The 13,072-nt window shown below is 45.3% G+C and overlaps 1 protein-coding gene across 1 annotated transcript in view; it reads right to left on the bottom strand.

Moving 5' to 3' along the window:
• Nucleotides 1–13,072, bottom strand: part of PRKG1 (protein kinase cGMP-dependent 1) — a 988,282-nt gene that overhangs the window by 436,308 nt on the left and 538,902 nt on the right. The window lies entirely within an intron of this gene.

Here is a 13,072-nt window from a genome sequence, read left to right on the forward strand (position 1 = left end):
CAGCTTTGCTGAAGTCACCACACTTGCCTTTAGCTAAAAGAGATTGGATCTGATGCCAGTATGTAATCATTGCACCATCTTTCTCTTCATTCGAATAGTAATAGAAAAGAAATCAGTTGGATTAGCGGAAGGAGTTGCTGCCAGGGTAGCTATTTCCTGGAGGAAAATAAAGTCTTTTTCAAGCTTTGCAAGCCAGTGACTATATTCCAGCTGCCTCTGATGGTGACGGATAACTGTGGGTAATAACAAGGGCTTTCACAATTATTCTCCCATGAATCTGATCAAGTGCTCATTGCTGTAACTCTGAACTTTTGTTTGCACCAAGCATTCTTTATCTGTTAGGGGACTGTATGGCTTAGAGGCTGGAAATAGTATATAAGGATCTTCACCTCTGGGGTCACTGCTGAAGAAATCCCACTAGGTTGGTGAACCCTGAACTTATCACTGTGAGTTGGGCTGCCAGCTGGCTTCTTTAGGGGGTGGGGGGAGAGAGAAGAGATGATGATCTTAGTAGTACAGGCTGATCTATGCACATCTCACATAAACCATTTGCAGCAACAGCACCCTTATTATTTATTTAGAAAACCCACAAAATGTGTGGTGCCATATGAGGAAAAAGCAAACCCTGAACAACCAGAGCAGGATCTTTAATGTACTCAAGGATGGGAGGATCTGTCAAGGAGGAACATTTCCCCCTTTCCAGATAAGTCCATCCAAGAGCAAAAGCTTCCTGACTGTAAATGAAAAATATTTTTTCTCAGACATTTGCCCCATTGCGTAGTGGATTGCCATTAACATGAATTAATGGGAGATCAATGTCTGCTAGAAATGCAGTCCACCTCTCATGAAAGAAACACTTTTACAGTCTGCATTTGGCTTCTCTGCTAGTGAAAGAAGTCTGACATTTTTGAAGCAAACTGGGAAGAAGGGATTTTACATCAGGGAAACTACAGAACATCAAAGAAGCACAGTCTCGCAATAGCGATTTAAGAGAGCACCAGAGAAATGAAACAGCACTTTAGGGCACATTGCTAAAGTTAGTCTTTAACCCTATCACTGCAGGGGGAGAGATTTATTTCTTACTTCTGAGTAAACATGCACAGAAGGGGGGATATGTAAAAGATTAAAAGCAGACTAGCTACAGTGAATGACTGCCCCATTACTGCAGTAATGTGAGGGGTCCCTGCTGCGCTCCTGGGGATTTTTTCAATGGGAAAAACTACTTCCATTTAGGGATGTACGAAAATTCCGCCACGGATTTCAGGGAGGCCGAATGCCAGCACATTCGGTCCCCCGAAATTGGTGGCGGAACGGCCTGCCCCCCCTGAGATGAGACTTACCTTGGGCGGATCTTCCTGGCAGCGGTGGCTCCGGCTCCGGCCGATCTTCTGACCGGCCGCTGCCACCGCCATTTCCAGTTTTAAAAAACAACAACAATGTGATAGGCTACGTAAAGCCTATCACAGCTAGGTTTTTTAAAAAAACCGTGATAGGCTACATAAATGTTTACGTAGCCTATCATGTATGACTTTTTTAAAAAAAACAACAATGCGCGTACGCAAGTGGCGGTGGCCATGGCCGCCGCCATTTGCGTACGCGCGTTGTTGTTGTTTTTTAAGTCAGCCGTGATAGGCTACATAAACATTTATGTAGCCTATCACGGCTGACTGCAGGGACGCAAACAGCGGCGGCTACAGCCGCCGCCATTTGCGTCCCTGCTAGCCAGCGGCCAGATGTCCGGCTGCTGGCGGAGCCGACCAGCGGCTCCGCAGAATCCCTGCGGAGCACAGCCGGCCGGCCAGGATTCCGGGGGGGGGAGGAATGGAGCACCTCCCCCCCCGGTGAGAATTCCAGGGGGAGGGACGGAACGCCTCCCCCCCAACCATAAACAGAATCCACGAAAGATAAGTGCCTTTCGTACATCCCTACTTCCATTAGGGAAACAAGAGGGAATGGAGCATCTCACCCCCATGTAACTTCCAGGTCACAGAGGCACACCCAGGATTTAATGCAGGGGGTGGTGGTAAAACTACCAGGGAACCACTTTCAGTAAAATAGTTGGAGTAGTAAAAGATGTTTCAGAAAATACGGCTTTTCAAGAGGGAAGAGGCTGGCTGGCTGGCTGGCAGCGGATTGGTGACGATGTCATCTGTCGCGAACGAACTCATACTGCACTAACGTCTCACTAAACCACTCATGAAGACGGCCCCCTGGTGAACATTTGCTGAAAGGAATCAGGAAGTACAGGAATTGTTAAATTTGGGGTGGGGGACCTGCAGCCTATTTTCATGCAGCCCAAACATCATCCAGCTTTCTGAAACCTGTGGGACCACCACTCTTGCTCTCTGGACCACCCGTCTGGGAATCACTTCATCTTCTACCTCATGTGTGCATGAGAAAAAGAGAGCGAGAGAAGGGATGGAGTGCCAAACAGAGAGAAAGAGCTGTGCAAACCTGCAGTGCAGTAAACAGAGCCCCCTTTGGCTCTGGCTCTGCCCACAATTGACTTTTCCCAGTGGGTCAATGCCCCTTCATAGGAAAAAGATTCCCACTCACTTACTGATCTCTCTCACTTACTGTCTCACTTACTGATCTTCCTTTCTAAATCCCACTTGTCCTGGAACAGCATTAACCAGCAGAAACATGTTTAGAAAACATATATGTGCTATTATAAAATCTCCCTTCTGTCTCTTAATAGTCTTCTCACAAGGAAAATGACTCTGTATAAGGCTAACCTTAGACATTCTTACTGGTAGTGAAGAGTGTAAAACAATACTTTGTGTGAAGTGGCCTATAGAAAATGGCACAATAGTCCATGAGCATCTTTTATTGGCACGTATATTAAGTTGCAGGTACAGTATCTATGCTATCAATTGGACCTACAACAAAATGTTGCAATATATTCTCCTTTGCAATAGGAGAGCTCCTGTTCAAGGTTCCAGCCAGTCATTACTTCCACACAGGACATTCCACTCGCCTCTCCCTGCTTCTCCATTTTCCATTTATTACAAACACTCAACTTTCTGTAGCTATTGAGCATTCTCAGTCTTCATTGGGCTACTTTTGTGTTTGTTTGCTCTTTTAAGATTTGGTTTGGGGGTTTGTAAGATTTTTTTAAAAAATACTACTGCCAATCTTGGGGTTCCCTTGAGCATGCTTGATACTTCTTCCTTGTTTCTCAGCAGTCCCATTTTGCCTCCAACCTGTCTGCACTTACCACCTTAGTTCAATATTACAGGGACTGATGGTAAATTAGAATTAATTTTCACAATCTTGCTCTAATTCATGTGGTGTTCATTTTAGTATCTGTTGCTTTAATTAGTTTTTAATTTGTTCTTTTGAATTGACTGTTTTATTATGTATTTTTGTTTTGTCTTGCATTGATTTTATTTGTATTTTTATGGATTTTATTTCTGTTTTTATTATATGAGGTAATTAATGCATTCCAGAAATAAAATAAAACAATGTAAGCAAAAGCTCTCACAATATAAGAAAGCCAATATAAGCAAAAGCTACTCACACCATACACACACTAGATGGAGCACACCAATTCATCCAGTATATGCAAGTTTCCTTTCCAAAAAGAAAATATGTGGCCCTTCTTTTTGTTATACAAATATATTGTTCTCTCCAGTTCCCTGTACTTGACAGCTAGGACATCCGCTCTTTCCCAGTCTTGTGCTTGCTTCAACCTATAAGCAATATTGGAGCTCTCAGTCCACCATTGGGAAGCATTTGTGCTCTTGTTGCTTTCACTGGCAGCATACGGCTTGATAGAAATTACGTTGCCTAATTTAATAACCTGATTGGTGCAGGTAACAACCCCTTGGCCAAGGACCACTTTAGTTTTTGCCTTAGGACTGATTTAGCCTGGCAACATAGAGGAAACACCAAGAGGCCACTTCACAAGGCAGGGCCAGAGTTTGTAGAAGGGCTGTAATGTTTTGAACCTGGAAACTCCTGTAGGCTAGGCTATCACATAATCAGCTTGTTAATCAGCACTAACCAAGGTTGTCCAACCTGGGCCTCCACCGCCATCTCCTCCTCCTCCTCCTCATCTGCACAGACATGGGGAGGTTTCCTTTTACAGAAAAGGCAGTCAATGAGAACTGGTCTCAAGGTTAGAACTTTCAACAGTTGCACTATAAAGCCAGTTCCTAGATAGTACCCATCCTACACTTGATTACTGACCAAACCTTTATACATAGATTGACCAAAGGAGTTGGTTCGGTCAAGTAGGTTATAGTGGACATTTCAGGACTCCTGTGAGATCACTGTAACCAGTGGTGGATGCTTCTGGGAAGGAACCCCCCCCCCCCCGATGCCATATTCTGCAGTTATAATAATGATTGCTCCTAAGTAATTCACTTAACCTTTTGTTTGGTGTTTTCACTACTGCTAGAGCTCCATTCCAGGAATCCAGGCATAGTTGAAAGGACAAATGCACAGGGATAAATCTGAATCACTTTTAGCCAAATCTCAGTTTTCAGAGATTCCTCAAGTAGGATTCCTGGGTTTTCAGGCCGAGCTTCATCCTATCTACAAGAAAGCAGCTACTACAAAACAAACAACAAAACACCTATGGTCAGTTTCAGCAAAATCCACTTTTCCTACCAGTTGGTAGTGTTGGTAATGTCATGTGAATATAGGGACTGGATATTCCCCTGCAATTAATCAGTCTGTGCTTGTTCTAGTTGTGACAGTAAAGTTTAAGGGATCCTAAAATACATTGTAATTATCTGCTATTCTGCCTTTTACCACAGTTTCCCAGTGCAGATGTTTTGCTGCTGATCTTTAACCCATAGCTGAGAGTTCAGGAATGTGGGTTCACCTACTTCAGCCTCCCCCTTCTTATTCCATCACAAATTCTCTCCCCCACCCTTTCCTTTATCAGCATTATAACCAGGAAGGATTAGCACCCATGTAAATGGACAGGAAGGCCTGGCGTCCATTGGGTCACGAAGAGTCGGACACGACTTAACGACTGAACAACAACAACAAATGGTCAACACTGACCAAGGTTAGCTTTCAAATAGGATTTGAAACCAAGGCAGCTGGTTTGCAAGCCCTGTCTGAGGGAATCTGGATAGCATTAACTATGGTTAGTATCAGTGCAGATGGTGCAGATGGACTGCTGAACCATAGTTAAGGGGAGGGAGCGGAGACATTAAGGGAAAAGAAGGGGGGATTTGTGCTAGAAGAAGGTACAAAGGTCTGTATGACAGCCAGGATCGTGTAGTGTAGTGGTTAAAAGTGGTGGACTAGGACTTGGGAGATCTGGGTCCTAGTTCCCGCTCAGCCATGAAGCTCACTGGGTGTCTTTTGGCCAGTCACTGACTCTCAGCCTAACCTACCTCACAAGGTTGTTGTGATGATAAAATGGAGAGGAGGAGGCCCATGTAAGCTGCTTTGAGTTCCTTGCACAAGGAAAAAAGGTGGGATATAAATGTAATAACAACAACAACAACAGCCCACTCCTGATCTCATGAGGAAGAGATGGGAAGTGTTACATCTGTGCCAAGGCTGTCTCTGCAAAGGCTATTTCATTTAAGTTCACTAAGTTCCATCCTCTGTACAGCCTCTGAATTTGATATCATTTATTTTTCAAACCATAACCTCTCTTTTCTCCTGTTTTCCTGGCTGGAACCTGAAATATCAGGCTCCCCTTGTGGTATGTTGCTTCTATTGCCATGACATCTAGACATTAAGAATGCACTGTTTAAATTTAAGTAGCCATTTCCCTTTATTTTCTTTGTCAAGGGGTTTTATACTTGGAGGGCTATTTTCCTAGCTGTTGACTACATACCATATAAAAACACAATTCCGTACATTTCATTAGAGGAAGCAGTGGCTTTTCAAGACACACTGCAGTGTGGCACTCAGAAAAAATACATCCCCTTCTGCTTTCTTTGAAACTGTGTGGGCTGCCCATCTAACATGAGCTACCAATAAATACAGACAGTGAATAGAAATCTACTGCTGTTATAAAGGCACCATTCTACCATGATAAACAATATGTTTTTCCTAAACCAAAGAATACAAAGAATACCACTTACTTGAATCATTGTCTGAAATGAGAATTCATGCTGAACAGGGTCTAAGGATGCTCTGTAACAGCCAGCAAGCTCTTTTATAGGAAGAAATAGATCTTTAAGAGAACATATTTTCTCCTTGACGACATTTAATGAAAGTGTACTGATGTCAACACAGACTTAGGTTCGAATCCTATACCCACTTACCTGGGAGGAAGCCGCATTGAACCTAGTGGGGCTTATTTCTGTAAGACATCAAAATACTCTAGATATATGTCTGCAATCTTATGCAAAGTTAGGTGTATGTATACTGACTTTTTCGATATAACTCTCTAAGACACAGAGAACAGTAATATCAAGCAGCTTGTAGGGATGTACAAGAACGTTGTTCCAGTTCGCAAATCAATTGAAAATGTCTTATTCACAGTCCTAAACAGAAGCGCATACTTGCCAAAATGTTTGCAAATTCCTGAACTTGCATTTGGAAAATGTGCACTTTAAAAAATGCGTACTTTAAAAAAATGCAGTAAAAAAAATTAAAAATGCATTTTTATGCTTTAGTCAAAGGACAAAAACTGCACTTTTGAAAGATGTGCACTTTTCCCATTCGAATGAACAACAACAACAAAAAACCAAGCTGTAAATGAGAATGGGAGCAAGCTGAAGCAAGCTTTGAAGTGAAGTTTGGAGGATTTCAGCAAGCTCAATCATTCCTGGTTCTTCCATCCATAGCAACTTGCAACTGTGGACTCCATCTACCTCAGTATCAAACAGTTTACAAAAGATACTGAGGCGCCTTCGCATGGTTTTAATGAAGTTGCAACTTATTCCCATAAGCCCCTTTCATGCGTGCTTCATGTGAAGGGGAATCGTGTAGGGTGGAGCTACATCTCTGGCTGCATTCCCAAGGTCACTTGGTACTGTTGATGCGGCCCCCAACTTTCATTTTTGTGAACCGCCCAGAGAGCTTTGGCTATTGGGCAGTATTGAAATAAATAAATAAATAAATGCGTCAGCCGTGGACATGACTCCCCCTCCCGGTGTTCTAGAAGCCTGCACAATCAATGTTCAAGAAAGATGACATGTATAGGCTTTCCCTTGCAGCTGTCCATGCCTAATGCAAACACAGGGCCAACAGTGCACTGCAACCTTAGGCCTGCAGTCCTGCATGGATCACATGATTCCCCTTCATGTGATCCATATACTTAAAGATGTTATGAAAAAATGACAGCACATTCAAGCTTGGAAAGAAGACCATCAAAACTGCTGTGAGGTCAGGATTCCTGGGGAATTTTATCTTTGTGAATTCCAATATAAACTGAGCAGATCTGTACCTCCTATGCTTACGTACAGATCGAAACATAGCCATCCACCAGTTTTCACACTTCCTGAATGTTCCAGCTCTCAGGTCAAAAATCTAAAAATACATTAAATGTGTATTTTGAGAGAAAATACATTCAGAACTTCATATTAAATGTACAGTTTTGTGCAGATTTTTCTAAAAATGCAATTAATGCAAAAACAGGGCAAAATGGATTTGTGAAAAGACACAGTCCAGAACTGGATGGATTTACACTGTGAGATACCTTGTTTGAGCAACATGAGATAGTTCTTTGTAAGTTTATTCTAATATATTTTTTAAAAATCTACACATATTTTCAGACACTGAAGCAAATCATGAGCTGGATTAAAACTATCATGGTGACACCCTCAGCCCACCCCAGGAACTGATACATATGTCACAATCCCTTGGATTTAATTAATTCATATTTTACAACCTGCAGACATACGTTTTCTACCATTTAGGGTGCACAACTTCTTTAAAATCTCAGGTACACCACATGGAGCTATGACTGGCCCCAGTTGCCTAGCATTTAAAAAACAAAAACAAATGTGCCTCAGGCATTACAGTTACACAACATAAACCTTTAAATGTACCCATTAAAATCTGAATATGTGAAGTGCTGGGACTCACCCAACAACATAAAGGCAGTAATTCAGCAATGGAGGTAGGTACTCCCAAGTGGTTCTACTAATACCACTCTATGGTGTAGCATTCTTGCTCACGCTGTTCCTTACGTGAAACACATTACTTGGCACGATGTCACCTAGCTATTACCCTCCCACGGGGAATTACCTCAGAACAGCTGGAAAGGAAGCTGGAGGTTTCCTGAGGCATAAGCTATTTTTCAGAAACAAGAGAAGATTACATCATTTGAGGAACATTCTGTTTGCTTTCACTTTTGCCTTAAAGCAGAGTCTGGCTTCAGGAAACCTCCAGCTCTCTTTGGATATATTCTGGGACTTATCACCTGTGCCTCCTTCAGAACCTTATTCCTTTCTTTTTTCTCTCATATGTATTGCAGATTTTCAAGCTCTAGTCAGCTGGCTAAAGTTTTCCTGTACCTGACATAGCATAACTTGGGAGTGGGAAGACTCCCTTTATGGGCTTGTTCTCTGCATAACAGACATCAATTTAGATTTTTCCAAGAAGATTTAGGGCACAATCCTATGGCCAATAGACAGTGTCTAGACAGCCACAGGATTTTTCAGTTTCTCGGAACTGAGCCTGGAGCTTGAGCCAGGGCTCGGAGCTCAGTTCCCAGAAACCTGACATCCCCCACACACACCCTCGCTACCTCATAGGTAGCTGCCTTGTACGTAGCAGAGGTAACTGGTTCGTCCCCAGCTCTGCACTCGTAAGAGCAGCGCAGAATGGGCAAAAAGGGGGCGTTCCTTGGGGTGGGGAGGGGAGGAGACTGCGGAAGTGCCATCACAATGCTTCCTATGTGCTGTCCGCCCCTCCCCGACGCACCCTGGCTGGGCAGCTGAAATCAATAGTCTAGCCACAAATGTAGGACATCTGGACTGTGGAGGAGAGGATCCCCTCCGTGCTCTGCCTGCCCTGCATTGGATAGCTGGCCACCTCACAGTTCGGAGGCAGCTGACTATCCCCATAGGACTGCGCCCTCCACTGCTGGTGAAAGCCTTGCATTACTTTGTATGTTTGAAATGTAGGGGTGGACGAAAGTCACTTACCTTTCCTCGAAGGACGTTTGGGGTGGGGGGGAGGCGCTTCGCTGGTCCCCCCGCGAAGTTCCGTCCGGGGGGGAGGCTTCCCGCCTCGCCCCGGCCGAAATTCAGGCCGGGGAGGAGGCTTCCCGCCTCGCCCGGCCGGGAACGCAAAAGTTAAAAAAAAAAACACCCCCTGATAGGTTACGTGACGATTCACGTAGCCTATCACGGCTAGATCTGCAAAGTCAGCCGTGATAGGCTACATCAATCGTCACGTAGCCTATCACGGGTGACTTTAAAAAAAAAAAAAAGCACGTACGCGAATGGCGGCCCCCATAGGGAGCCGCCATTCGCGTTCCTTATTTAGTCGCTGTAGTCTATGTAAATGTTTACGTAGACTACAGCGACCAAATAAGGAACGGGAATGGCGGCTACCTATGGGGGCCACCGTTATCCGTACACACTTTTTTATTTTTATTTTTAAAGTCACCCGTGATAGGCTACGTGACAATTGACGTAGCCTATCACGGCTGACTTTGCAAATCTAGCCGTGATAGGCTACGTGAATCGTCACGTAGCCTATCAGGGGGCGTTTTTTTTTTTTCTTTGATTGCAATGGCGGTGGCGGCAGCCGGTCGAAAGACCGGCTGCCGCTCCCGCCTCGCTCGAACACCCGCCGAACCGCCGGCCGGACCAGCCACCGGGAGGGACATTCGGTGAAGGTAAGTCCCGTCCCGGGGGGGGTGCGGGGGGCGGGGGGGTGGAGAATTTCTCCCCGAAACTTGTTCTGGGGGCCGAACACGTTGGCGCTCGGCCCCCCGAAGTTTCGGGGAGAAATTCTCCGCCAACCCTAGTCAGGACGTTTTTCCTGATGTTCAGCCAGAATCTGGCTTCCTGTAACTTGAGCCCATTATTCCGTGTCCTGCACTCTGGGATGATCGAGAAGAGATCCTGGCCTTCCTCTCTGTGACAACCTTTCAAGTACTTGAAGAGCACTATTATACCTCCCCTCAGTCTTCTCTTCTCAAGGTTAAACATCCCAGGTCTTTCAGTCTCTCTTCATAGGGCTTTGTTTCTAGTCCCCTGATCATCTTTGTTGCCTTCCTCTGAACCCTCTCCAGCTTGTCTGCATCCTTCTTAAAGTGTGGTGCCCAGAACTGGACACAGTACTCTAGAGGAGGCCTAACCAGTGCTGAGTAGATGGGAACTAGTACTTCCCGGGATTTGGAAGCTATGCTTTTATTAATGCAGCCCAAAATAGCATTTGCCTTTTTGCAACCGTATCACGTTGTTGGCTCATATTCAGCTTGTGATCTACAACAATTCCAAAATCCTTCTCGCTTGTAGTGTTGTTGAGCCACATATCCCCCATCTTGTAACTGTGCATTTGGTTTCTTTTTCCTAGGTGCAGAACTTGGCATTTATCCCTATTAAATTTCATTCTGATGTTTTCTGCCCAGCACTCCAGTCTATCAAGATCACTTTGAATTTTGTTTCTGTCTTCCAAGGTATTAGCTATCCAGCCCAATTTTGTGTCATCTTCAGATTTGATCGGCATTCCCTGCACCTCCTCCTCCAAGTCATTAATAAAAATGTTGAAGAGCACTGGGCCCAGGACTGAGCTCTGCAGTACCCCACTCGTTACCTCTCCCCATTTGGAGAAGATCCCATTGATGAGCACTCTTTGAGTCCAATTCTGTAGCCAACTGTGGATCCACCTGATCATTGTTTCATCTAGCCCACTTTGAGCTAGTTTGCTCATCAGGATATCATGGGGCACTTTGTCAAAAGCTTTGCTGAAGTCAAGGTATATTTTGTCCACAGCATTCTAGGGATGTCAGAGAATTCCGTGATGGATCTCGGTGAGGCTGAATGCCACTGCATTCAGCCCCCTGAATTCCGTCGTGGAATGAAGCCCCACCCCCCACCCCACGAAAGGCACGCGGGACGAAGTTCCCGCCCCCCCACCCCATGAAAGGCATGCGAAACAGAGCACTTACCTGCTCTCATCCACGCTGCTTCGCGAATGGTGGCCGTCCTGCAGCCGCCATTCGCTTCCTCCTCTTCAAGCCGTGATAGTCTATGTAAATACTTACGTAGCCTATCACGGCTAACTCAGGGAGGCCATCTGCGTCCCTGCGGAGGCCATGATAGGCTATGTAAGTATTTACGTAGCCTATCACGGCAGGGGAAAAAACCCCAGCATACACAAATGGCGGCAGCTGCCGCCATTTGCGTACGCTGGGGTTTTCCCCCCTGCCATGATAGGCTACGTAAATACTTACATAGCCTATCATGGCTCAATACAGGGACGTAAATGGCAGCGGCTATGACAGCCTCCATTTGCGTCCTTGCAGGGCTGCCCAGCGGCCGGATTTCTGGCTGCGGGTGGCCGGAGCTGGCCGGAGTTGGCCGTCGGCTCTGCGGCTTGGCCACGGAGCGGAGCTGGCCGGGCAGGATTCCGGGGGGAGGAACGGAGCGCCTCCCCCCCCCGTTGAGGATTTCGGGGGGAGGGACGGAGCGCCTCCCCCCCACCATGGATGCCCCTCAGCGGAGCAAGGTAAGGGATTCGTAAATCCCTACAGCATTCCCACAGTTCACAAGGGAGGTTACTTGATCAAAAAATGAGATCAGATTTGTCTGACAGGATTTGTTCTTGACAAATCCATGTTGGCTTCGCGTAATCACTGCATTGTTTTCAAGGTGCTTACAGATGGGTTGCTTTATCATGTGCTCCAGAATTTTCCCAGGGATTGACTGATGTCAGACTGACTGGTCTATAGTTCCCAGGTTCCTCCTTTTTACCCTTTTTTGAAGATAGGAACAACATTAGCCCCCCTCCAGTCATCTGGCACTTCACCCGTCCTCCATGATTTCTCAAAGATAATAGACAGTGTTTTTGAGAGTTCTTCTGCCAGTTCCTTTATTACTCTAGGGTGCAGTTCATCTGGCCCTAGAGATCTGAACTCATTCAAAGTAATTAGGTGTTCCTTGACCATATGCCTATTGATCTCAAGCTGCAATCTTGCCCCTTCAGCCTGTACTTCACCTTTTCCAGGGGGGGTCAAAGACCCTCTTTTGGGAGAAGACTGAGCCAAAGTAGGAATTGATAAGTTCTGCCTTTTCTTTGTCATTTGTTATCATTTTGCCATCCTTATTTAATAGTTGAACTATCATTTCTTTCCTCTGTCTTTTACTATGCACGTAGCTGAAGAAAGCTTTTTTTGTTGCTTTTAGCATCCCTTGCTAGCTAACCTCAGCTCGTTCTCAGCTTTAGCCTTCCTGACGCCATCCCTGCAATTCTGTGCTACCTGCTTGTGCTCTTCCTTTGTTGCCTGGCCTTCTTTCCACTTCCTATATGTGTCCTTTTTTGTTTTCAGGTCATCTCTAAACTTTTTGTGAAGCCACATGAGCTTCTTCTGTCCAGTTTATATGATAAATGATTTTGTATTGTCTTTAGTATACCTTGTTAAAGACTTTTAGTCAAAAGATGAGTTACAAATGACCAGCTGAGAAAGAGACAAGCTCACAAAAGCAAAAGGGAAGATTACAGTCAACTACTCAGGGATAGGGAGAAAGTAGATCTCCAGACTTTAACTCCCAGAATTCCTGATCATAGGCCATGCTTGCAGGGGCTTCTGGGAGTTGTAGTCCCCAAAATCTGGAAATTGACCTTCCAGATTTCCTGAACTACATGATCCCAGAGATCGTTGGCTGGAGTCAACAGCATCATCCCCTCAGTCCCTCTCATATACTTCATTCTTCACTGAATTAACACACAGCAGATCCATTATAACTGTCAGGGTGGCAACTGAGCTGATAGAACCCCAGAGCAGTTCTGATTCTGAGGAGGAACAGCAATCCATGGGAAAGAAGCTCGTTCCTCTGTCACAAGCACAGCAGCTGGCAGAGATTCCTCCTACCAGCATTCCTGGGATAGATAGTGACTCTGGCAGTGAGAGAGCGCTGGAGGGGGGCTTGCTGGACGCTCAGCGCAGACGCAGGGAGCGACGACAGATGGAGGG

The sequence above is a fragment of the Heloderma suspectum genome, chromosome 3, assembly GCF_057233095.1.
Source record: "Heloderma suspectum isolate Gila_16-S chromosome 3, 16-S_ref, whole genome shotgun sequence".
Taxonomy (NCBI): domain Eukaryota; kingdom Metazoa; phylum Chordata; class Lepidosauria; order Squamata; family Helodermatidae; genus Heloderma; species Heloderma suspectum.